Here is a 26,138-nt window from a genome sequence, read left to right on the forward strand (position 1 = left end):
TAGGAAAAATGAGCAATCAGAATGCAACGGCAAATGAATCTATCGTTAGTTTCTTCTGTGGTGGATGAAAAACAATGTACATGAGAGAACTGATGTTCTGAGGCTGGAACAATGTAATTTGTCTTCGCGAAGTTAGGAACTAATGTATTAAGAGAAAGCCAATTCTTAAAGTTTTCAAGTAAAAGATTTGCTTTTAAGAATAGGTCCTCAGGGGTTGCACCTTCCAAAAATATGTTTGTATTATTGGCATATAAAATATAATTATTAATGTAGGAATTTTGGTACATTGTTGATAAAAACAAGAAAAAGAAACCATCCTAAAGCGCTTGGGGTGAGATTTAATCTGCTGTCATTAATCTGTGCGAATTGCTGTCAGTTGTTTATTTAAACGACTGCTGGTAACAGCTGGTAAGTAGCTGGAGTGGTGTGACTCTAATACCATACTTGTCTAGTTTTAGTAGAAGTAAGTCATGTCTAAGAAGATCAGATGCCTCGGTCAGATCTGCAAATATTCCCATACTTAACTACCTCGAGTCTATATTAGTTTTAATTTTTTCCACTATGTTACTAAGCACCAATTCTGGGAGTCAGTGAATAAATTGTTGATGGTTTCGATAATTTTACTCGGGAAAGTAGGAATGTCTCTGGGGCAGTAATCACCAAGAAGTTATTTATTTTGTTCTTTGTAATTTAGATTAGTGGTAATATGTTCAATTTCCTAATAACTGGTAGGGGCAAGAAAAAATGTGTTTGGCTGTGATTCTATGTCTGGGCGTATCTCACAAGGGGTTAGGAATTCCACACTGTTCTCTATGTTTGCAAAGTAGTCATTAAATATATTACCAATTAATTTTTGTTCTTCATAATCTACTATGGATGTTGCTTGAGTAAGTTCCCCTGATCCATGCCCCTGCTCATAACCTTCTGCATGTAATACTGTTCCTTGGCAGATTTCAATGAACAACATGAAGTATTTCTGTACGTTCTAGGACGGCAATGTAATTCCTTACTGTTGGCCGGTCTTTTTGCATACAAATTATTTTTGTGCTTAATAAAGACTTCAAGAGACCTGACGTTATCCACAGAACTGTGTCACCCCATTGTTATCCTCTTAGCAGCAGTTGAAATTTTAGTGCTCAGTTTGGACATAAAGCACTGAACTCTCTGTTGTATATCCTTGCAGCTCGTGAACTGACATTCATGCACAGAAAAGTGTGATTCGGGAACAGTAAGGTCAACATACTCTTTGGTAGGAAATCTAGAGTTTGGTTCTACCCCAGTGTGCACCATAAAAGTCAGATAGTAATCTGTAATGTCACAAGGTATTGCACCTGAGATCATATCTTTCCTGTTTGGGTTACTAACTATGTGGTCCAAAAAAGGAACAGAACACATTTAAGCCATGGTGTGTGGGGATGTCTATGATCTATGGTGATGTGGGGATGTTGATCAAACCCATAGATATTGTGGGTATCGCAATAGTATGTAGTACCAAAGTTGTCACTAAGTGTATTGATATTTAAATCACCTACTGTATTATATTATATGTAGTCATTGAAAGGTAGTGCGGCTCCTCTAGGAAGAGCATGTGCCATTCTTTATATGTGAAAACCTCAGCCCAGCCAACAAAGTCATCTTAAGGGAGGCCGGAATATATGCAAAGCAACACAATTTTGCATTTGTATGAGTTTGCTACGCCCAATTTTTCTGAGACAGGTGCAGCAACGAGATAAGGTGCATCGTATCATGCACAGACATGACCTCTCACTGCTGTAGGTCGGCCCACTGGAACTGATTGGCAATGGGAGAAAGAAGGCAAGACACATATCAACATATCCTTTAGTATCAACATGTGGACTACACAACAAATCCAAAGGATATGCTATTCTACATTTTCCAAAAATGACACTAACATTTGAGTCGAAGTCCCTAAATACAGAAATTTCTGAAAAATAAAAAGGGAGAGTCCCGAAACGAATTTTGGAACTGTTTTGTAAGGTCCGGTTGTATGATACTGTGATTGAATGTTTTCGGCTTAGGCTCAGTGAAATATATGACCATGGAGCAATGAGCTACACGTGTCCTACTGTGTCACAGAGAGGATATGATGACACACCTAAATGGGTGACATATGCCAGCCTGCTAAAAAAAGTCTGTAGTTTTTTGTGCGACACAGTATGAATAAATCACATTAGACTCTCATGCACTCCTTGCCTGGCATGCAAATCACAGACAAGCACAGTAGATGGAGAAAAGTATACTGTGTGTGACAGTGTCAGCAGCTATGGCATAGAAAATGCGTTACTATGATCGAGGACCCTGCCTGCGGTTGTCCTCCACGGAAAACCGTAACTGTAATTTCAAAGACTGCGTAAGGCTTCATGAAAATGTTGGTGGTGCGCTACTCACATTCAGTATTCAAGGAGGCCAAATATGCAAAAACCTTCATCATATACATCTATACAATGAATGTTAGAAGGAATTTCTGAGCCTAAGAAATTTTCATTCGTTGTGTGCACAATCAGTGTATGAACTTTTACCTGTTAAGTGAGAGAAAGATTTTGGTAGCAGATTGCTTCTGCAGAGGTGAAGACTTCATTAAATCAAAGATCAGCACACTTGGTCCCCATCATAGAGACCAACCACGAGGACAGTGAAGGCTTGCAGTAACAAAGAAAACAGGTTTCGAGCATCGGAAGGACTGCTTTTCAGAGAAGACCTGCAAGTAATAGAAATATTTTTACGTGAGTTTCACATACATAAAATGGCCATGCATGTCGGTCATTATTGGGCACATGCAGTGTTCACTGGAACCATCGTCTATTTTGCCCTTGACCTGACTACTTTTAATTAGATCATCAGTCTGAAATCCTTACTTGACGAAAAACAAAATGCCTTTGAACAGCGCGGCACATTATGAGCAGATTCATTTCATTTGTGATTGCATATGAAAGTAAGAAGCAAAAAAGAAAGGTTACTGTCTAGTTATTGTTAAATACCACGGACTGTGCTGTAATGTGCTGAGCAAAAGTAAGAGCAAACAATCAGAGCTTTTGTTGTCATAAATATCTCTGATGTCAAGCGTCCCCAGTATTCTTGATGAAGGTAGACTTTTCCTCATCTTGTACATGAGCAACAGGTACAGTTGATCTGTTCAGTTGTAACTAGCAATCATCCTTTGAACTGTTCTCTGCTTCAGCAATGCCAGCAGAACAACGGAAGTGTTACCTGCGATGACTTTATGCTGCATCACCTGAACAGTGTGTATGGTATGTGTTTACCTGCTGTCTCTGTCTCAAAATTTGAAATATATTGCTCACAGAAATAAGAGGTGCCAATTGTCTGTGTAAGAAGTTACGTGAATATAAATAATTAGAACTTCTACATATTTGTATATATTTGGGCCTTTGGGTAGCTCTGTTTGTACCCTAATAATTCGATGTTCTATTATCATATCTGTTTCTTTTTCCTTTGCCGCAAGTGTCTCCACTAGCATTTGCTATTGACCCCTCGGCACAGGTACGTATATATGTTAAATAAATAAATAAGTAAAAATGAATGGAGAGTACCCTGGCAAAAGGATCAAATAGTTACACATGTGTGGTGAGTGATCGCTTTCAGTTAAACTTCTTGGCAAGTATTGCAAGCAGCAATAAGTGTTCTTTTCTGTCTTTTCTTCAGAAAAAAGAGGCTAGAAGCGTTCGAGGAAGATGATATTATTAATGGAGAAAAAATAGATTGGAGGCTGTTTCAAGCACCACTCAGAACATGGTCTGAATCATTTATCAATTTTTCTCTGGACAGCGTGCAGAGAGAGAGAAAAAGAGGGACTCCATATACAAAGCATTTTAAGCATTGCACATGGGTATCCGCTCCATGTCAGTTCACTTTACGAGACACGAAAAACCAAAATTGCCAAAAATGTACTTTACCTGACTCTCAGTTTTTCTGAAACGTTAGTGTATTAAATTTCGAGAGGATCAATTAATGGCTAAGATATGATGCACACGTACAGGGTGGATCAGGGGGGCAACATCCATTAATTGGGTGGATTGTACCTTGGTAAGAGTGCAATGCTGTGCGTACTGGGGCAGCGTACATATGGTGAATGAAAGATTTGTACATGGGCTCTGATTTTTCCATAATGCCCTTGTAATTAGTAACTACGATCAAGTGTGTCATATACAGAATTGTTTGGAATCATCAAAGTCTTAGTCAAAGCAATTATGCAAGTTTTCAGGAACCATGTTATTTAAGATAAAAAAATTTGGCGAAGGGGACAGAACAGGCCTCCGAAACGGGTATAGGTGAGCAAGCCTTGTGTTGTCAGATGGGTAAATATGAGTGACTGAAGCCAAATTTCGATCAGCATATAATAATAATTTATTTCACCAATGACACTTGGTGAAGGGATACAGACAAAAAGCTGCAAGAACTGCAGCCTGACGAGGTCTGAGCCCCCTTTAAAGGGGCACAAAACAGGTCGAGGAACATTCTCCAATTACTATGCCCAATGAAAGAACATAGCTCACGATATCCAAATATGAAATTCTTTTGCTTCTAGCGAGCGTCTTTAACACGAAACAATGCCATTCAAAGTGCATAATCTGCGCGAGTCTCTCCTTATCCTTGGAACCGAGTCACGTCATTATATTCCAGCATATAGCAACACCGAATTCTAGGCGCTGGAAGTGGGGGAGTTTTCGCTCTCCTAGCCAATGACGGACAAGCTGCATCTCGCGAGGGAACCGGTTGTGGGGACATCGCGGTGACCTCGCGGAGCAATACAGCACCGGAAACATAGTGCGCACGTGAAATATAATATTGAGGGGTTTTGGTACGGTTTGAACTGGCTATCTTGGATTTGACAAGTGGGAATGTGTTTAGAGTTGACCTCACCTCTCGATATTACAACAAAATTGACGTGTCGCTATTGTCGCCAGGACATCGCAAGGCGGGGCATGAGGGCGAAAGAGTGCAGTGAATATTCAGTCTGTTTGGAGCCATTATTTACTTTTTTGCGACAACAATTTTTTGAAAACGTTCACCGTCGGCAACGTATCACGATACATTCAAAAACAGTGCGCCTTGTATACCTGTTTATTGCCCCTTTAATATCAGGTGACAAAAGGCAAATAAGATGCCACATGTAATTTGGCTCTAAAGCAAGTCAAGGAAGAGAAAAGATTTGGAAAGGGGGACGGAACTGGTCTCAGAGACAAGTAGAAGGCTCGCCTTATCTTGACAGAGGAGTAAGTATTAGCACCATTGGTGCCAAATTTGTGCTAAGCATATCAGGAGGCAAAGGGAAATCAGATGCCATAACTTATGTTGCTCAAAAAGGAGGTTATTGGGGAGAAAAGGTCTCAGAGAGGAATAAGGGCTTGCCTAATGTTGCGATTTCACCTGTGGATGATGAAGTTGAAATAACAAGACGGGATATTTTAGCAAATGTCAGTGTGGTGACAACTAAGGATACCTTGAAAGATGTATGGCGTGAAATGCACATAGAAAGAGGAAGCCAAATTACGCGGCCTTCGCTTTTAAGCTCTGCGATATCAACCAGAAGAAAACACAGCAGGTGTAGCTTAGTTTTTCCATGCTCACATTGAGTGAAGAAAGCATTTCGTCTGAATGTAAGATGTGTCTTGAGTATGCTTGGAACACAGGCAGGGAGCCACTGCAAATAAATCGCTTGTAAAATGAAGCATACTTGTTTTTAGTGTTGAAAAAGCCATTCTTACACAGAGTACATGTGCTCATGCACATGCATTTATTCTGGGAAAATCTTAAGTAATGCCAAAGGATAGAAGATGCGTACCTGTTAAAAAGCTCAATGAGGGTTCCTGACTCCATCCAGATGACAGTTGTGTTTACAATATGGGATGCCATGAAAGGTCAGTTGTAAGTCCCGCAAAAGAACATAAGATAAATACCTAACATAAATATATAGTGTGAGCCCCCCGACGAAGTAAGTAGTGCTCGGAATGGTGCGAATTTCTCCCCAGATGTTCATCTGGCCCCGATGAACAGAATAAATGCAATTAATCAACCTTATTCGAGAAATAAATATGCATTTAGTATAAATGTAAGGTGTGTCATGCACATGTTTAGAATACAAGCAATGAGCGATCCCAAATAAATCGCTTTTTAAATATAGCAGCTTTGTTTTGGGGTTGTTGTAAAAGAAGTACATGTTCTTATAATTGCTTTTATTCGGAGTAAAAGTTTAAGTCGGCCAAAGAATGGAACATGCGCACCGGCTAAAAAGCAGGGAGTGCTCCTGAAACTATGCAGATGATAGTTGTGTTTACGCTATGGGATGCCATGAAAGGACACCCACACGCATGACTTGTAGGTGCAAAGAACATAAGATAAATACCACACATAAATACGGTGAACCCCCCAACAAAATAACTATACTGCTCGGAATGGTACGAATCCCTTCCCAGAAGTTCATCTGGGCACGATGAACAGAATAAATGCAATTAATCGACCTTATTCGAGAAATAAATATGTGAAAGATGGGAGCACAGACGAGCAGACTGGTCGACGAGCCACGGCTACTTCGATCGATCACTGTGAAATAACTACTGCTCGGAATGGTACCAATCCATCCACAGATGTTCATTTGGACGCGATGAACAGAAGAAATGCAATTAATCGACCTTATTCGAGAAATAAATATGTGAAAGATTGGAGCACAGACGAGCAGACTGGTCGACGAGCCACGGCTACTTCGATCGATCACTGTGAAATAACTACTGCTCGGAATGGTACCAATCCATCCACAGATGTTCATTTGGACCCGATGAACAGAAGAAATGCAATTAATCGACCTTATTCGAGAAATAAATATGTGAAAGATTGGAGCACAGACGAGCAGACTGGTCGACGAGCCACGGCTACTTCGATCGATCACTGTGAAATAACTACTGCTCGGAATGGTACCAATCCATCCACAGATGTTCATTTGGACCCGATGAACAGAAGAAATGCAATTAATCGACCTTATTCGAGAAATAAATATGTGAAAGATTGGAGCACAGACGAGCAGACTGGTCGACGAGTCACGGCTACTTCGATCGATCACTGTGAAATAACTACTGCTCGGAATGGTACGAATCCCTCCCCAGATGTTCATCTGGCCCCGAGGAACAGAATAAATGCAATTAATCAACCTTATTCGAGAAATAAATATGCATTTAGTATAAATGTAAGGTGTGTCATGCACATGTTTAGAATACAAGCAATGAGCGATCCCAAATAAATCGCTTTTTAAATATAGCAGCTTTGTTTTGGGGTTGTTGTAAAAGAAGTACATGTTCTTATAATTGCTTTTATTCGGAGTAAAAGTTTAAGTCGGCCAAAGAATGGAACATGCGCACCGGCTAAAAAGCAGGGAGTGCTCCTGAAACTATGCAGATGATAGTTGTGTTTACGCTATGGGATGCCATGAAAGGACACCCACACGCATGACTTGTAGGTGCAAAGAACATAAGATAAATACCACACATAAATACGGTGAACCCCCCAACAAAATAACTATACTGCTCGGAATGGTACGAATCCCTTCCCAGAAGTTCATCTGGGCACGATGAACAGAATAAATGCAATTAATCGACCTTATTCGAGAAATAAATATGTGAAAGATGGGAGCACAGACGAGCAGACTGGTCGACGAGCCACGGCTACTTCGATCGATCACTGTGAAATAACTACTGCTCGGAATGGTACCAATCCATCCACAGATGTTCATTTGGACGCGATGAACAGAAGAAATGCAATTAATCGACCTTATTCGAGAAATAAATATGTGAAAGATTGGAGCACAGACGAGCAGACTGGTCGACGAGCCACGGCTACTTCGATCGATCACTGTGAAATAACTACTGCTCGGAATGGTACCAATCCATCCACAGATGTTCATTTGGACCCGATGAACAGAAGAAATGCAATTAATCGACCTTATTCGAGAAATAAATATGTGAAAGATTGGAGCACAGACGAGCAGACTGGTCGACGAGCCACGGCTACTTCGATCGATCACTGTGAAATAACTACTGCTCGGAATGGTACCAATCCATCCACAGATGTTCATTTGGACCCGATGAACAGAAGAAATGCAATTAATCGACCTTATTCGAGAAATAAATATGTGAAAGATTGGAGCACAGACGAGCAGACTGGTCGACGAGTCACGGCTACTTCGATCGATCACTGTGAAATAACTACTGCCCGGAATGGTACCAATCCCTCCCCAGATGTTCATTTGGACCCGATGAACAGAAGAAATGCAATTAATCGACCTTATTCGAGAAATAAATATGTGAAAGATTGGAGCACAGACGAGCAGACTGGTCGACGAGCCACGGCTACTTCGATCGATCACTGTGAAATAACTACTGCTCGGAATGGTGCCAATCCCTCCCCAGATGTTCATTTGGACCCGATGAACAGAAGAAATGCAATTAATCGACCTTATTCGAGAAATAAATATGTGAAAGATTGGAGCACAGACGAGCAGACTGGTCGACGAGCCACGGCTACTTCGATCGATCACTGTGAAATAACTACTGCTCGGAATGGTACCAATCCCTCCCCAGATCTTCATTTGGACCCGATGAACAGAATAAATGCAATTAAACGACCTTATTCGAGAAATAAATATGTGAAAGATTGGAGCACAGACGAGCAGACTGGTCGACGAGCCACGGCTACTTCGATCGATCACTGAAATAACTACTGCTCGGAATGGTACCAATCCCCCCCCAGATCTTCATTTGGACCCGATGAACAGAATAAATGCAATTAATCGACCTTATTCGAGAAATAAATACGTGAAAGATTGGAGCACAGACGAGCAGACTGGTCGACGAGCCACGGCTACTTCGATCGATCACTGTGAAATAACTACTGCTCGGAATGGTACCAATCCCTCCCTAGATCTTCATTTGGACCCGATGAACAGAATAAATGCAATTAATCGACCTTATTCGAGAAATAAATATGTGAAAGATTGGAGCACAGACGAGCAGACTGGTCGACGAGCCACGGCTACTTCGATCGATCACTGTGAAATAACTACTGCTCGGAATGGTACCAATCCCTCCCTAGATCTTCATTTGGACCCGATGAACAGAATAAATGCAATTAATCGACCTTATTCGAGAAATAAATATGTGAAAGATTGGAGCACAGACGAGCAGACTGGTCTACGACCCACGGCTACTTCGATCGGTCACTGCGAAATAACTACTGCTCTGAATAGGCAGAAATCCTGCCCCAGAAGCCTAGGAAGCTTACTTGACGAGATGAACGAGGTAAGAACAAGTGACACACTTACCCTGTTTAATATTAAAACTGGGCTCACTTGACTAAACAACAAGCAAGGCTTCTCGAACGGCAGGGGGACAAAATAGCCAGTGATCCACTATATGCCAACTCAGTCGGCACATAGCCTCGTTCCCAGGGTCGAACTAGAGCTTCTCCTATCTTGAATATGTGACTCACTCGTTGAAGGTGGGGGTGGCAACTGGAAAGTGAAGTGGTGCGCCAGTTCAAACTGGGCTGGTGGCAACTGGACATGAACTGGTACCAGTTCAAACTGGGCTGGAGGCAACTGGACATGACCTGGTACCAGTTCAAGCTGGGCAGGTGGCAACTGGAAAGTGAAGTGGTGCCAGTTCAAGCTCGACCAGCTGACATGTTTGGGAGAAGTTTCGGTTTGGGGGTTCCGGGATAGATTTGTAATAACATATATGAAGATTACGAAAGAAAGGTTGGGGGGACGATCGGAAAGCAACTTTATAGTAAAAAAATCATATTTCTATTTTTTTTAAGGTTTTGATGTTAACAAAAGCTAATTTGGAATTATTATGTTTGCATATTTTGCGCGTTCCTGCTCCCCTGATGAATGACGCGTTTGAACAAGGTGTAACGGTCGCTTGCTGCTTCAAGATGCAGCGTTCGCTCTTGTCTGCCGTGTTTTGACTTTTCGCGTTCGTCTCAGCATGCCCCAAGTGACATTTTTGCTCTTAATGTTATTAGCGTGACATGCGACAATATAAATTACAGTGAGCGTTATCGGCTTCAGTACGACCAGACAGGTGTCATGCGATTGCGGCTCTGTTGCAGCTGCGAAGACTGCTTCATCGTGACTACTATGCTCAAGTGTTTTTTGCTTCCTGCGAATAAAGCAGAAATATAAATAATGGTACCGTCCTGCTGCACGTAAAGTTTGTCTCTCCAGTGTGTTGCACGAGAACATATGGACGCGTTTCTTTCACGACCAACGCCCGGTTTATGCAAATGCGAAGTTAACGTTAACAAAGCAACTTTTTGCACACCACACGCTGTGAAAAGTGTCTCTTGGTTTCTCGTTCTTTTATTCATCATGTGCCGTTAAGTCTGCGCGTTCCCGCTTTTAATGCATGTCATTCTCGTGTTTCAGATCCTTCACACGGAAAACACGGGTTCCTCTAGAATCCGCATAGCTCACCAGAGTACTCGTGGCGTGGATCGGAAAAGCATGTGAGTCTGTTGTGGAGTAGTTGTGCCTTTCAATTCATGTTTTGGTGATAATATTGTGCTTCACAGGACGACTGCGAAGCAATATGTCGGACTCCACAAGCGCCTCCTGTAACGGGGGATACACAGGAAAGGTGAGTGTCTGCGACATATGTGTGTATAGTGAACTAAATGAATTAGTAATGATAGCTCTTCTGCAGCTCTATACGTAGAAAACCAACTGATGACATGACTTCCACGGCTGCCCGGAACGCTTCCTGTTTTCCTCAACCGTTTCTGTAAAGTCAGTGAGAAACTGCATCGTGAAATACAAAATGTCTGTTTCAGAAGTGCACAATAAAATAATTCATGTTTATTTCAGTATCATGCATGGCTCAGTTCCGCTTGGAGGAGAAACGTTGCTACTTCGGCTGCGACCAGTTGCAAGCTGGTATTTTGAACTGGGACCAGCTGCCAACTGGTTTTCAACTGGTCCCAGTTCAAACTGGGACCAGCTCAAACTGTGTTATTGAACTGGTCCCAGTTGGAAAATTTTTCATCTGGGATCAACACTTCTACAACACAGAAACTCATCCGGCAGCAGCGGCTGGCAGACAGAGCACAGACACCTGCACAGCATGTACCAAGCAGGAAAGTTCATTTCAGTACATAAAAGTCGATCATGGAAGCGCGCACAATATTCGCTGGGAATTGGCAAATCATTACCTGAAGGCATCGCTTTGCGTACGAGGCTGAGTGTGTGCAGATGGTCGTTCATGTTCTGCGTCCCGTACTGGCAGTGGATCGGTTGTAAACGGGCTCTCGTCTTCGAAGTAACTCGCGTAAAACAAGTCATCATCACTGTCAGACGCGTCCTCCATGCAGTTTCGAACCTTTCAATTGCGCTTTGCGCGACTGTACTGCCCGTGACGTCACCAGAAACCGAAACCGGATGTGGTTCGTCCGTAAGGTTTTATTCATTTTCTCAACAACTAGGCACTTTTCAGGCATTCTGTTTGGGGTACGGACTATAGGTACGGAATACTATTGTGTGAGCTGAAAACCCGAAATCCACCCTGAGGTCCAGACTCTCCCTTTAAAGACGCAGAGGTTTTATCTGCACGGCGACAGGTTCGGCATTCCGTAGCAGAAGATGGCAGTGATGTGTTTACCCCGTTACGGAGCGTTATCCTGACTTTTGAACCTACAATCCGTCTTCCTCCCCGAATTGCCCTTGGGTTTCAGACCTTCACAGTCCAAGAGTACATAGAAGGCCCCATACAGTGTTATAACTGCCAACGATTTGGCCATATTGCACGGAATTGCCGAGGTTCTACACGGTGTGGCGTCTGCGCAGGACCTCACCGGAGAACAGACTGCAACAGTAAAAGAGAGCCAAAGTGTGCTAACTGCAAATCCAGCCATCCCGCATCATTTTCTTTATGTCCTGTCAATACCGCCGCCACCAAGAGGCACCAAGACCGGACCCTACGACTTCCGTCTGACGCTCCTAGGGATGCTAGTGCCACAGTCCCGTCTCGTACAAATGCACAAGAATTTCCTGCACTACCCCCTCGATCTGCACCAGCTGAACGAGGGTCGCTGAACACAGTCGCGGCTACGCCTATCACAAGCCCACCGCCTCCTCGTCCAGCAAGACAGATTACAAACACTTACGCCAGTGTGACGGAACCAGCACGCTCGAGGCGACAGTTACCCTCATCAGCCTCTCAATATATGCCTTCTCTGGGACTCTTCTCAGCGGTACTCGCTGCCCTTAAGGCCATTGTCTCTGCTTTTCCTGGTGCGTCGCAACTGCCCGAGGTTCAAGCGCTTCTGGCACTGGAGGCATTATCTTCGCATCAGCATGACGGAATTGTATAAAAAGGCCCTGGCTATGCAGTGGAATCCTCGAAGCCTGCGTAACAAGCTCCCAGATTTTAAATTACATCTACAACAGTACAAGTTCCCTTTCATAGCTATATGCGAACACGGCATGGATTGTACACATCGTGTTAATGGATACAGAATCTATCGCTCTCATGATTCCCCTGAGAGCAGAGCAGCGCTATACGTTCGCAATGACCTCGTTGCTGCACCCATCGGCTCAGTTTGTCATCGCTCTTACGATTACGTTACCTGCAGGATCCGCCTTGGCCCCATGCTGCTAACGGTCGTCAGTATCTATATCCGTCCCGCGGTACAGGTCCCGTGGAGTGACTTCGAACGCTTACTTGGTTCTCTGGAAGCCCCGGCGCTTGTGCTAGAGGACTTCAATGCACATCACTCGGCCTGGGGAAGCCGAAGGACGGACAGTAGGTTGTTGGAGGCAATGGAGAATAATAACATGTGCCTGCTGAACAACCGCGAGCCCACTTACATGCGATCCCCAACATCACATGATGTATTGGACCTCTCGTGGTGCTCAAGCGACATAATTCGCCACTTATCGTGCGCTATACGGACGTCGACACTACAGGTAGCGATCATTTTCCTCTATATATTTCGCACGACAGACTGCCCCTCTCAGCCACTGCTGGACTGATTTCTTTCACAAACTGGAGACGTTTTCGTGCGGGCCTCAGAACATCTGTGCACACCGGTATGTCCCCAGAGGCTCTCTCTCAAGCAATTACCCGCGGTATTCAGGACGCGGTGTTCATGTCTAAAAGGGTAACAGGCCATGTCGGCCATTCCCCAGCCATTAATCACCTTAGAGCATTACGTCGCCGAGCAGAAAGAACGGCTCGTCGGACAGGGCAACTTACGGACATTGTGGAATACCGCCGGATGAAAGCTAAAGTAACACGAGAACTTAAAAACGAGGACAGGAAGCGTTGGCGTAAGTTTTGCCACCACCTTTCACCGTTTGATCCGGCCACGAAGATCTGGCGGACAATCCGATCTCTGAAGGAGGCGCCCCCTCCAAAGAATCCTCTCGCGGCCTTGGCTATCGTTCAGCGTGTAGACGAAAACACGCTTGCGACGGACTTCTGTGTGGTACTAACGACTCCGGCGGCTGCTTCGACCACGCCCCTACACCGCAGTTTTGTCCACAGTTTGACGGCTGAACTTCACCACGACTGGCCCCGTCCCCCGGAAGTTATGGACCGCGACTTCACACTAATCGAGCTAAAGGCAGCGTTGAAGCTTGTGAACGCCGCCTCGTCAACTGGGCCCGATAAAATCACCTATGCCGCCCTACGAAACCTTGACGGGCGGTCACTCCAAGCTCTCCTTCATCTCTATAATACCTCTTGGCAACAAGGATCTTTACCACATACATGGAAGGAGGCATTGGTTGTTCCCATCCTGAAACCAGGCAAGCCCCCAAATTCCCTATCCTCCTTTCGCCCGGTGAGCCTGACAAGCTGTATGGGGAAACTGATGGAGAGAATGGTTTTGCATCGCCTCGACTGGTGGCTTGAAAAACAACGTGCGTTCCCTCACGAAATGGCTGGATTTCGTCGCCACCGAAGCTCCATGGATCCAGTTCTCGACCTAGTCTCCGCAGTTCAACATGCTCGAGCCCATCGACGGATCGTCCGATCGGTCTTCCTCGACATCAAGCGCGCATATGATACCGTCTCGCACATTTGTGTGCTGCACGCCTTGCGCTTGTTTGGAGTATCCGGTCGGCTTTTCATCTGGCTCCAAGACTTCCTTACGGACCGAACTGTCGCTGTCCGTACGTCCCAAGGCCAAAGCCCTCAGCATCCTGTTCCTCAAGGAGTCCCCCAAGGAAGCATTCTCAGCCCGACACTCTTTAACGTGGTGATGGCCGGCCTACAATCAGTAATTCCTCGCAAAGTGTCGTTCTCCGTCTATGCAGATGACGTCGCCCTTTGGACAGTAGGAAAATCACGCCCGGCTCTCCGGCGCCGCCTGCAGCTCGCTTTAAACAATATCCATACGTACCTCACGCACCTCGGGATGGACCTTTCACCCGAAAAGTGTGTCGAGCTCCCTTTCACGCGTAAAGCTATGGCCAATTTCCCTCTTTGGCTTGGCTTAAAGAAGCTTGACCCGGTACGCTTTCACCGCTTCCTTGGCGTGGTAATCGACTCTGACTTGCGCTGGGCTCGGCACATTAAACATCTTGAAACTAAAGTGCAGCGATGGCTCCCCGCAATTCAACATCTTTCTGGCTTAGGATGGGGCTGTGATCAGCGTTCCCTGCTCGCGGTTCACGCGGCATTGGTGAGGGCAACTGTGCTTTACAGCCTTCCTATTCTGCACAGGATATCAACAACTTCATTAAATACACTTCGGTCCCTGTTTGCTCGAAGCCTTCGTCGATGCCTCGGAGTTCCCAGAATTGCTGAAACACGGCAAGTACTGGCTGAAGCTGGTGAGCTCCCGATTGAAGTTCACCGTGAACGGGAAACGGCTCGGCACTACCTCCGTTTGCGTGCTCACATTACCCGCCACCCGCTACTCAGGAAAATTCGATACCGCCCTGAAAGCGACTTCTATCGAGTAGCGAAGACGACACGCCAGACTCTCACTGGCTTCATAACTAAGGACACTATACCGCCGGAAGCCCCCTGGTCTCTACCGGTACCGCCCACTTTTGTACGCCTCCCAAACCTTCTGGAAAGAAGAGATCAGGTCCGCCCTCAAGTCCTCCGAGCCCATTTTCATGCTCTGGTAGACGCGAAGTTTTCTACGTTTACGGCAGCATATACTGATGGCGCATCCCGAAACAACAAGTCCGCCTCAGCCTTCGTCATTCCATCCGAAGGCGTCGTGCACGGAAGACGCCTCTCACATCCAACCTCCTCCACAGCTGCGGAACTCTATGCCATTCTTTTCTTTCTACAACACATCGCTGATTTTCCACCCCGGGAATGGGCAGTCTTTAAAGACTCCAAATCTGCCCTTCAAGCAATTGAAAATTCCGGCATACGAGGCCCATCCGCACCCCTAGTCACAGACGTGCTAATGGCTTACCACACTATCTACGCCGCAGGCCACAGGCTAGTTCTCCAGTGGGTTCCAGCCCACTGTGGTGTCGTGGGGAACGAGCAGGCCGACAGCGCCGCAGAAGCAGCACTCTCGTATCGGAAACGGACCCGTATTGTTCTGCTGAGAGGAGACCGCCGTTCCATTCTGCGACGCCTAGTGACACCCCTGGCTTCCCGCCAACGGACAACCGACATTCTTCCCCCCTCTATGTTGAACAGAGTTGATCCCACGCTCGCTTTCCGCATGCCACGAAACACCTCTCGTCAAGATGCTGCATTAATCCACCGAATGCGCCTCGATGTGGCCTTTACAGCTCAGTGGCGTTACCGCTTGAGGCAAGTTGACTCTCCCACCTGCTGCCACTGTGGTGCTCTTGAGGATCTGGAGCACATTCTTCTTCATTGCCCTCACTACGAACCTTCCCGAACCACACTCTCCGAGTCTCTTCGTCAGCTGGACTCTCGCCCCTTTCTCCCTATGGAAATTGCTTGGTCCCTGGCCCAATCCAGCCCAGCAACGCTCTGCGCTCAAAGCTCTTCTGACATTTCTGGACACCATCGGACTTCGATCGTTATTGTGAAGGGGCTCGTTATTTTATTCTCCCCATTCCATCCAGCAATGGGGTAGAGTATCGCCTGTGGCGATGAAACTCCCCACTCTCCAAGGTCGAAAATAAAGTTGTTGTTGTTGTTGCACATCATGCTTGGAGAGTCCCGTTCTAATTTTACTCAACTCTATTTTGTAATCAAACTTTTCTACGCTAGTTATTATGCCATAACCTTCACACTGTACTGGTCTGTAGTTACTGTCAACAACAGGTCTGTAGCACCTTGTGCCATATAGAAGTAATACGTAAGTAAAATACATGATCCGTATGAGTTTGTAGGAGAGTGGGTGAGTTTGTGGGATGCCATCTTCACTACATTCCACATACCTAGAATTCAGACATAGTTCACATAACTTAAATTACCCGCAGTGACAACCTCTCGGCGACTGACATTGCTCTTACACGGATGATGAAGTCAACGTAATTTCTTGGAGATGCAAAGATATGCCAGTGACGGTAAAAAAGGATGCAACGCGACGTAAACCAAACTGTACACCACTGCTAGAATGAACACCCGGCACTGCTTTGACAGCGACAAAGCAATACCCCAATACATATATTTTAACTCAAGAGCAGCAAAATAAAATACACGCAGTACTAATCAACACAAGCAGTCGACCGCAGCACGTCAAAATATGAGAGCCGTCGAAAAGGCTAGGCAACACAGGTTTCGTCCTGACCTCCTGTTTTGTTCTCAACTGGTGTTTCCTTCCCTTCTGTTTGTATATATTTCTTGCTTGTGAAGTAAAATTTTCAGCTGTGTTTGAGACTTCGTGTTGTGTCTGTCCCTTCGTGTTCCCTAGTCTCGGGGTTTTTACATTATGCATCATCTTCACCAGCTCGCTTGCTTCCTAGCCATTTTTTCATTGGTTAATCCTGTTTATTCCTCGTCCACCAAGCACAGCAGAACAGATCACTCACACAAGTCCATCAACCGGCATTTTCATCAAAGAACAATAAATCGCAGAAGCGTACGGTCGAGCTTCTACCTGGTACTTCCGGCAGATATTCTCGTCCCCAGGAGAACTCACTCAGGGAGGGAACTACCAGGAACTACATTAGACGCGGATGCAGAGAGCCTCGGTTGCTCATCTTGTCGACCAATCACAGAGGGTTTATTTCGAGGGTTTTATTTCGCTGGATTGATAGTACAAAGTTGATGTTTACGACTTTATTTTTCCATTGTGGATATGTACACGATTGATTTTGACGCCTTTATTTTGAGGGTTTTATTGTTATAGGATTGATTTTGCAGGGTTTAATTTTTACATGGTGTATTTCAGCGGACTCCCTTTGAAACATGTCGAGCTCGTAATGGCGGTGATGACGTTTGAATCTTTTGGGTAGCTTATACTAAAAATTCCGTATTTACTTTCTTTACGCGAGTAGTATTTTGGTGAAAAGACCAACGCGGAAGATTGTCACCTTGAGCGACTACTTTAGCCTGAAGCATGTAACCTGCTCTTTCCTACCGGTTCCCATTATTGCACTCTAAAACCAGAACATTTGCCAATTACGCGTTAAGAACCAATCACTGCTCCGAATGATATCATTCTTGAGCCAGAGTGGGAAAAAAGGGATGAGCACGACTTTTGTGGCATGATGCGCCCACGCGAATTCTCACCCCTGCTGGAAATAGTCTAATTCAAAATAGCCCAGAAACCTCATTCGGTTTAAGTGGATATCACATTCACAATTCTCATTGAAAGGAGCCAAAATTTCGCATTCCGAATAGACAATTTTGGACAAATACCATATCGAAAACTACTGGAATTTAGTGGGTTTCAAAGAGAAATCACTGTATATGTCAACGGGGATGAAGTGGAACCAGTGGCGTAGCCAGACCTCCAAGGTAGGGGGGGGGGGGGGGGCTCGATACGAAAACTCGCCCCCCCCCCCCGCTGATCCTGTGTCGACAACACACACATACTTGTGCACACTGCAAACTGAGGATTAAGAAAAGGAGAATAGTTAGATAACAGTTAGGATAATAGAAAATAGTTGATTTATACGTTCACAGTACGATTACATGTATATAGATGGGTAGAAATCCAGCGAACCAGTAGAATGAGTTGCCTCAGGATAGAAGCCGCCGATATTTCGAACAGAGACTGTTCTTCTTCTGGGCACCGTCCTCATCATTCGCATGTATGTATTACATGTATAGGCTGTCATGACCAATGAGGTGGTGTCACGAGATTAGAAGTATTTTGAAAAGCTCATACTTTGAAAACCATTCAAGAGTGCTTCTTAGATAGACGCCATGAACTGCAAGAACTTTCGCGATCGTCACACTGGTCCCCCCCCCCCCCCCCACATATATATTATGTTCTCGGATTTGCACGATTTGTGTGGGTCGGTCCGTGGCAGGTAGGGGGGCTCGAGCCCCCCTTAGCCCCCCCGTGGCTACGCCACTGAGTGGAACCACGCTTAATCACACCCATTGGAGGCCAGTCTAGTTTACCATTGGCCAATGTGCTCTAGCCTAGATTTTCCCATTAAAGTCACATGGAAATTCACATTGACGATGCGCCTTTTGACTGAGTAATAACATTTGATTCTGCTGCATCGAATGAGCAGAACGCATGTTTTTTGCTGTAGAAAGGAGTTACACTAGATGCCGTTTCTGTGTGCACATTTATTTCTTCATACATCACAATACAGTAGATATTAAAATATTACGAGTGGGACATCCCAGGCAAAAATCTGGAGTGGGACCACTTCAAAGTGGTTTATTGGACAGGTCCTACTTTGAGTGTGGGACCACTTAGTGACTGGGACCAGTTGAAAGTGGAACCAGCTTCACGATGGTCCCGCTTGAAGTGGAACCAGTGGAATTGATCCAGTGGTCCCCTCTGCTAAGTGGTCCGGGATCCGACCACTTAGCAGCTGGGGCCACTGAATGCATGACTGAAAATAATGCGTAGAAATGCACATATTGCTCAATTAAATACCGTTTATTCTGCTAAAAGCATACACTGAGCAGAAAGAAATAATCAATACATCTCTACATGTACATACCACGTAGTATAAGTCTGATCACTCACTGTGTCTTGACAAAGCATATGCCTGACTGTGCGATGCACTCACGGACCACAGGGAGCTTTCGTTCGTTGGACACGTCACATATTGTATTTTCTTAGAGAAGGTGACACGACACTTCTGTTTTCCATGCAGGTCGCGACATACACTCCATTCCTCTTCACCGTGGCGTTTGGAATCTTCTTATCCTGTTTCTCTTCCACCAATGTCCAGAGGACGTCCTGAAATGGTCAGAATATCTTTGTTGGAATGTGACGTAAATAGGATGTCTTGTGGATGTCTATTTGCGATGTCCTTTGGGACAACAAAACCGTACATCCTGTAGATATCCTGCAGTCATCTTGTGGCTCATGTCTCATGTCAAATCAGAAGTTGCGATTGAAATCATGTGGTATGAATTCCCAAAGTATGCGGTGGGTGTAATTCTCTCCCGACTTGCATGCCACATTAATAATACAATGTACGTATTGTATAGCAAAAAGGCAAAATAGCTAAGCTCTATTGACATGCTACACAAACATTCTAATAATTAGTCCAATACTCATTTCGTTTCTGATTACTTGATTTAATGTTTTTTGTGGATCTCTTGGATGATACATTCTTACTGGCATGAAGCCCGGAGTCTTGCCTCAATCTGATCTCACTAATGAATGATTTCACACTAATTGTGTGTCGTCCCAAACAGCACAGAACACAAAAGGATATGTACAACAGCATATTAAAATGGTTAATGTCAAGTGCCACTGTGGTTGCACAGTCCTTTGGCAAATTCCACTGCAAGATTTGTGCAGAAACGTTTGAGCAGAGAAGTCGAAGTTACTCGGGGATTGAAGCATTTCCCGTAACTCACTCTTCGCGTATTGTGTGTGACGAGACAAAACAGTAGATGTCATAAGACTCTTCAGCGCAGTTAGAGAGCTCGGGTATCAAGTCACTTCAATTTCCCACTACCTTAGAGGGAATTCAAATACTGCAGTTATTGCCCTTTGTTTGGTTTCTGTGTCTTCAACACACTATTTAGGAAATTGTCCAAAGTGCGCAAACGTGTGCAAATAATTCATGCTCAAACATAAAAATAAATAAATAAAATAATAAAACAAAGAAAATTAATTAATTAAATAATAAAACAAATAAATAAAATAATGAAATAAATATATACCAAAAGTTTACAAAGTTGTGCAGGCAACTCCAAATACCTGAGTATTGCAAAAACTGATTGTGCAATACGATAGTTCCTGGCTTTAGTTACGTTGCGATACGTGAGCTTTCCCGGTCTTTCAAACCGAAACTTAAAGGTCAGATATGCCGATTTTGAAGTGCCGCAGAACTGAGCGATACTCGCGCTGTGTGTTCATTACCTAACACTGAATATGTGTGCGAAATATCTTGCTCCAACTGTTCGTAGTTTTTTAGAAAACAGTTTTTTTAGTTCCCACGCCCGGCCGTCAGACCGTCGGCAAACCCTGCGCACGGGCGCACCGACGTCACTGCTCTCGGTTTATCTGTCTTTGGCTTGGCATGCACTCTGGGCTTGGCCGCTTGGCTTCTTTCGTTTCGTACTCTGTGCATCGTACATAAGCGAACAGCTGTTATGTTATTGCTAAGCCGGAAACAAAGCATGTGAATATTTTTTTTTTTGGCAAGGCGTCGTTTGGAAAGTGCACTTCCTTGTTCTGACCTTGCCTTTTATGGGCTGGAGCGATATGCCACGGCGAAGTTGTCGAAGATGCGACGGTGCTACGTGCTACGCTGTTAGAACAATTCATCGGAGCATTCAAGTGTTACCTTTTATAAGCTGCTAAAAGACCAAGCAGTGCGAAGCTCTTGGCTGACAGTGGTGCCTGCTAATTTCCACTGCATGGATTTCGTCAACGAATGTTATCATAGGTTATACGCGCGACTCCAGAGGCAATTTGGAATATCGGCACGAAATCGTCGGATGAAAATCTGAGGTGCCCGACGCACAACATTTTGAACGTGCCACGGAGGATCAAGGCAAAAAACGAGAGCAAAAAAGGTAAGTCGAGGTTCAGATACAAAAAATAGCAAGCCTAATGAATCGTGCAGCTGTCCTACTGCGCTTACTCTGATATAACCACGATTAACAACACAATAGTATTGATAATCTAACTTCTGAATTGTCACAGGTGCACGCTGAAGGCGGAAATGAAGCATGATCTGGCTTGCATCTGGTGCATGAAGAAATTGCTGGCACGTTAGTTGCAGTCTACCTCCACCAACAGGTACGACAGTGTGATGTTATAATTTGAGTATTCACCTAAGTTCAACTTTTCATGTGCACTCGCATGCAAGCATCTTGACACCACTTTTAAATCTGCCCTCAAAGTTACAACCTGTGCTTTCAGGGTGGAAAACAAAGGTCGCCATTCCGATTAGCTGCTATCTCCCAGTTCAAGCACTTTTGCTGTCTGGACACTGGTTCCTGTGGATGGGCTGTTACAAGCTTCACTGTCTGATATAGAAGGTACGTTACATTAGTTCAGTTAATTTGTCTTTTGCACATTTTCGTTACTGTTAGTTGGATTACTGTTGGACATACAATCCTTTGACACACAGAAGCTGATGTCGCCTCTGATAACGTTTTAGAATTTTCAGTGTCATCAACGTCCATTGAGGAAGGTGCCTTTACTATCTGTGAACCTTTAATTGAAGAATAGTCCAGAATTCATGTTAACATTGTCTACTCTTATTAATTCACTGTCTGTGTTCTGAGAGCTTAGAAAAATCGAAACTATTTATTTGTCACAACTTCACACTGGATGTGGTACTGGCTCGACATGTAAGCTAAAATACCTGGATTCTACAATAATTGTGTTGAACTTGGTGCATTACCGTGGGCAATGCCACATTCACTACATTTTTAGTGGGTCTGGTGCACAAATACTGTGTGCATACTGCATACATACATACTGTTTGATAGGCAAAAATACCTGAGGAGTGCTGTGTAGTCTTTTTACCTAAAGTCCATACCCTTACTGCAAAGTCACAGTACGTAGAACAGCAATGTGCAGGTATGCTGCGATAGAGATTCATAACAGAAAGAAAACTGTTGAGAGCATCTAAATTTTAATGAGACGAGACGTTCGTGCACAAGGCTGCTCTTGTTAATGTCTAACATGAAGTTACAAAATCCCGGAATATATAAAACATGTTGTAATGTAGAGAGCGAGGGTTGCTACAGGCATAAAAATAATTACACAATCATATATAATAAAATAAAAAGGGGGTACAACTCCCCCCTCAACTCAACTCGACAACTCAATAACTCTACTTATTCTCTACCTTACAACATGTCATATATTCTGGAATTTTGTAACTTGATGTTAGACCTGAAGAAGTACAGCCTTCTGTGCGAAAGTCTTCTTTCTGTTGTGCACAATCATTATACAGTAAATACGACTATCCATTTCTTGTCATTAAATGCTTTTTCTTTCTTTTTTTCTGCAGTGATGAGCATCCATAAGGACACATGGCAGAAAGGGAGTCTCTTTGAGATGACAAACCCTCATCACCTCATGAGGATACAATGGTTGACGAATGGTTCTCAAGTACATCGAAACTTCAACAAATAATTCATGAAAAAGCCAGTCAGTGCTAGCACCAGGAATTGAACGTGGACCGTCCTGCTACCAGTCAGAGATGTTACATTTCAGGTGCTCATTGACTTTTGGTGAATTACTTGTTGACTTTGTCCCAAGGTGGAGCTCGCCACAGCTCATTTGTCTATCTGTTAATGTTGTGGCGTGTGTTGCGTTTTTCTCTTTGTGTGTTCCAGACTCAGAACGGTAAATTTGGATCAGGTCAGGTACGTTTCATTTAGACATGGCAAACATAAAGTGGTGTTTCTCAACACAACTTAGCAGTGGCCTTCATGCATTACTGCCACGGCCATTAAGCGTGAATGGAAGGCTGCACATTATGCATGATGTAAAACCCCAAGACTAGGAACATGAAGGGACAAACACAAACACGTCCCTTTTTGTTCCCTAGTCACGGGGTTTTACATATGCATCATCTTCACCAGCTCACTTGCTTCCTAGCCATTTTTTCTGCCACATTATGTTCACTCTACTTCTATCGTGTGCTATGTAATCTTGTTCAAGTTCTGTCAAACGACGTGTAATGCTATAAAAACATTCAGTACACTGTTTATGTGGGTTGAATGGTAGCGCATAAATGCAGAAAGGGAACTGTCATGTTATGGAAAGTGTTTACGTATTGTACATTTAACTACTAATTTTATTGGTTAGCTTTCGCCGGCATATGATGTCAAGCCATGTTATATTAATTTGGAACATGTTCTTCTTAGTAGCCAGAGCAGCTGACACACATTGAGAACATAGCCCGTGTGTGTTTGTCTTTTCCACCGCAGCCCTTGGGTTTCCTCCCTGATGGCTACACATGTCAGGGATAGGTTTCAGAACCGGTAGTTCCCGCCAATTGTGAATTACTTTTCAGGGGATCATCACGCTGGCAGATGAAACATATCGTTTAAATTATTTGCAGGACAGGAATTGCGTAGCTTCACACAAATACTACTACTACGACGTAAGAGTGGTTTCAAATCTAGTTTTTTTGCATTCCTGACATTATCGCACGAGATGTAGTATCCACTATGATCCTTTATATGAGGGGTATGTACAGTGCAATCAACAGATGCTATTTACAAATCTGTGTTTTCTACTGTGTTGAAATGGGGTAGTTTGTATCTGAGAGATATAGTGAAACACAGGCAGCCAAGGACAGACTTTTGATGCCCTCGAGAAACATGGCAACACATTGCAGGGATTCTGGATGCTGCATAAATTTCCAGAACACACAGCTCAAGGCAGCGGTTAAATAACAAGTGGTTAGAGAAATACAAGACAGTTGCATGTGTAAGCAGTCTGCTGTTGGATTTGCTTCTGTCTGAGATACGTTATCTCAAAGGGAACGCACGGACACACTCCGAATGATACTAGGGCTGCCTGTGAAATAGAATGAGGAGAGGGGAAGATATATAACCCTTTTTTCTTGTCTGTTATTCTATTGGTTAACTTGTCATTTGCTTAGCAGCATATATGTGTATATTCCAGAGTCTGCTAATAAATATATCAGTTGAGAGCTAGCAGTCGCATTGCAGATGTCTCATCCTGTCCTTGGCTGCTTGTGTTTCACTATGGCCATGCTTGCTATTGCAAAAACAGAAAACAAAAAAAGACAATAGAAAAACACGAAAAGAGCGACCTAAAAAGCTGCCTGTGCTAGTGCTCACATGGAGGGAATGCAATGAGGTAGCATGTTCCATTCATGAACTGTACATAGTAGTACATATCACAACGACAACCAATTATTCAGATTTTTTTTTAAGTACTTTTTTTTAGCTTTGTTTGCACAGTCTATTATTGGAGCTTTATGTGATTCCCCTCTTGAGATACTTTAAGATTGCTGATGCTGTGCAGTTTGTTAATTTTGAAACTGTACTGTGCTGAGGTACAAAAACAGAATTGTCATATCTGCATTTGAGCACATAGGAATAATTTGTAAGTACTTTCCTTGTTGACATTAATATTTGCACCAGGTCACAACATTGTTGATTGATGGAAAATGTAAATAAATATATTTATTTGCTTGCCAAACAATGCACAAATGTCTTCTTTTCTAGTGAGATATTCCCTGTTGACCAGAAATAAATGTGGAAAAGTTAAAGGGGCACAATAATGGTAGAGTCTAGCATTGCTTTTTGCCACTTCACATATATTCACTGTTGTTCGTGTGCACATGTAGGAACAGGAAGGTAGAGCATGCGGATAAAAAATTTCGTATGCAGCCACACATATGGTTCAGAAGATTAATTAGATGATGTCCAAGCATATATAATTGTGCTTGTGCAATGGGTATGCTAATGGATTGCTTCCATGAAGCCTTTTCATTTATTTTTTATAAATTCTTTTTATAAATGTTATTTTTATTTTATATAAATTTCATATTACATATTGTATACTTATATTTTTATAAATTAAAAACTCAAATTACACGGCCCCTGTAAGTGTGCCCTTTTTAAATGGTTTGGTAACGTGTCTGAAACTGTAAAGGTAAGAGGCCATCGAGAATGCTGCAGACAAGGTTGCAACTTACATATTGCTTATCATGTCCTACATACAAAGTGATTTGTACAATAATTCCTGAGCACGGAATTAATTCCGACGATGGCCAGTGATGTCACCCGGGACGACAAGTCACATAATTGCCTCTAACACTTTTACACCCCATGGGCTGAGTTGTGAATTGAAAGAGCACTCTACAGAAGCATAAGGTGCACCTGATTTCTAGTATATATGCTATGCTCTAACTCTTCAGACACCACATTTCTAAAAACACAATTTCTAAGTGGCAATATGTGCTCTGGTACTTCTTTTGCGTCTGCATAGTGTGCAACCACATGGCTGCTGGAGCTTTCGTGTGCATGTTTTTGTGCGACGGTGTTCATTACAAACAATATCCAGATGTTAGACATAAAATGCAGTAGTTTGTAGCGTGCCACACAACGCAGCGTGGGGGTGTGATTCAAAGATTGCTTCTGGAAAATGCACAGAATCCCACAAAAAGTTTAAAATGTGATTTGTATTTCGTTTTACGTCTCTCGTCGTTACATACCATCGTCGACGCTGTTGCGCATTGATAAATCGTACGTAAAACTTGTCCCATAGTAGTATGCGGTTTCTCAAATACACAGCACAATTTTTTCCTGCAGGAATAAAACGCTGTCGGCATTTTCTTGCTAACACGGCTGTCGAAACGTCAGTCTCTACAATGGGCAAGTGATGTAAAGGCGCTAACGCAGACGAGACTTGATACAAATTGTACATGCTCACAAAACACAAACGACGAATTCCAGTCACAACATCGCACAGAGGTTGGTTCGCGAATGAGTTCGCAGCTGCTGCACTGTTTACTTATCGCGGAACGGTGGAACCCGGCTGTCCGCCATCTTCAAGCACAGATACGTGAA

At 43.8% G+C, this 26,138-nt stretch overlaps 3 long non-coding RNA genes across 3 annotated transcripts; 2 read left to right on the plus strand and 1 right to left on the minus strand.

Moving 5' to 3' along the window:
* Nucleotides 1-1,801: 1,801 nt before the first annotated feature.
* Nucleotides 1,802-5,909, minus strand: LOC135387233 (uncharacterized). The gene is made up of 3 exons (XR_010420964.1): nucleotides 5,822-5,909; nucleotides 5,608-5,680; nucleotides 1,802-2,719 (listed from the first exon to the last, which is right to left on the minus strand). It is a non-coding gene; the product is annotated as an uncharacterized LOC135387233 (long non-coding RNA).
* Nucleotides 5,910-9,871: 3,962 nt separating this feature from the next.
* On the plus strand, nucleotides 9,872-10,885 carry LOC135387234 (uncharacterized). Its single transcript, XR_010420965.1, has 4 exons — nucleotides 9,872-10,156; nucleotides 10,454-10,533; nucleotides 10,600-10,664; nucleotides 10,731-10,885. It is a non-coding gene; the product is annotated as an uncharacterized LOC135387234 (long non-coding RNA).
* Nucleotides 10,886-20,993: 10,108 nt separating this feature from the next.
* On the plus strand, nucleotides 20,994-24,436 carry LOC135387235 (uncharacterized). Its single transcript, XR_010420966.1, has 4 exons — nucleotides 20,994-21,143; nucleotides 21,274-21,369; nucleotides 21,493-21,611; nucleotides 22,595-24,436. It is a non-coding gene; the product is annotated as an uncharacterized LOC135387235 (long non-coding RNA).
* The last annotated feature ends 1,702 nt before the right edge of the window (nucleotides 24,437-26,138 follow it).

Source organism: Ornithodoros turicata, chromosome 3 (genome assembly GCF_037126465.1).
Source record: "Ornithodoros turicata isolate Travis chromosome 3, ASM3712646v1, whole genome shotgun sequence".
In the NCBI taxonomy this organism is placed as follows: domain Eukaryota; kingdom Metazoa; phylum Arthropoda; class Arachnida; order Ixodida; family Argasidae; genus Ornithodoros; species Ornithodoros turicata.